This window comes from Equus quagga, chromosome 10 (genome assembly GCF_021613505.1).
Source record: "Equus quagga isolate Etosha38 chromosome 10, UCLA_HA_Equagga_1.0, whole genome shotgun sequence".
NCBI lineage: Eukaryota > Metazoa > Chordata > Mammalia > Perissodactyla > Equidae > Equus > Equus quagga.
In genome coordinates this window covers 59,062,468-59,063,966 of record NC_060276.1, presented here as the reverse complement: position 1 = coordinate 59,063,966, position 1,499 = coordinate 59,062,468, and positions in this window count along the sequence as shown.

Below are 1,499 nucleotides of genomic sequence, written 5' to 3'. Positions count from 1 at the left end.
ACACTACATGATTTTTAATACTACCTTTAGAGCTATAGTAATCAAGTTATTGTGATATTAGTGAAGATTTAAACACATAAAATGATGGAACAGTATAGAGAGTCCAGAAATAGACCCATACAACTATGGCCAATTAATTTTTTACAGAGGTGCAAAGGCAATTCAACAGAGTAAGAATAGTTCTTTCAATAATTAGTATTGGAACATTTGGACATCCTTATGTAAAATAAGCAAATAAATAAATGTACTTTGACTAAAATCCTACACCTCATACAAAATTTTTTCTTATTTAAGTATAATTGACATACAATATGCTATTCGTTTCAGGTGTACATCATAGTGACACAATATTTACATTCTTTATCGAATGATTACCACAATAAATCCAGTTACCATGTGTCACCATAAAAAGTTATTACAATATTATTAACTATATTCCCCATGCTGTATGATACATTCTCATGAAATTTATTTTATAACTGGTAGTTTGTACCCATAATCACCTTCACTTATTTTGCCTACCCACAACCCCTCCCCTCTTTAGTAAGCACCAGGTTGTTGCCTGTAACTGTGTTTCTGTTTTGTTTTCTTTGTTCCTTTGTTTTGATTTTTAGATTCCTCATATAAGTGAAATCATATGGTATTTGTCTTTCTCTGTCTGACATATTTCATTTAGTATAATACCCTCTACGTCCATCCATGTTGCCACAAATAGCAAGATTTCATTCTTTTTTATGGCTAATATTCCTTGTATATATATATATATACACACCCCTTATCTGTTTAATCCATTCATCTATTGATGGACACTTAGGTTGCTTTCATATCTTGGTTATTGTAAATAATGCTGCAGTGAACATAGGGGTGCATATATCTCTTCAAATTAGCGTTTTCATTTTCTTTGGATAAATACCTGGAAGTAGAATTGCTGAATCATATTGTCGTTCTATTTTTAATTTTTTGAGAAACTTCCATACTGTTTTCCATAGTGGCTGCACCAATTTACATTCCACCAAGAGTGTACAAGGGTTCCCCTTTCTCCACTTAGTTACTAACATTTGTTATTTTTTGTCTTTTTGATAATAGCCATCCTGACAGGTGTGAGGTGGCATGTCATTGTGATTTTAATTTGCATTTCCCTGATGATTAGTAATATTGAACATCTTTTCATGTGTCAATTGGCCATCTGTATGTCTTCTTTGGAAAAATGTCTATTCAAATACTCTGCCCATTTTTTAATTGGGTTGTTTGTTTTTTTGATATTAAGTTGTGTAAGTTCTTTATATATGTTAGATGTTAACTCCTTATCAGGTGGATGATTTGCAAATATCTTCTCTCCTGTCCAGTAGTTGCTTTTTCATTTCTTTGATAGTTCCCTTCACTATACAAGAGCTTCTTAGTTTGATGTAATCCCATTTGTTTATTTTTGTTTTTGTTGCCCTGGCATGAAAACACTGGTCCAAAAAATTGTCGCTAAGACTGTTGTCAAGAGGCTGACT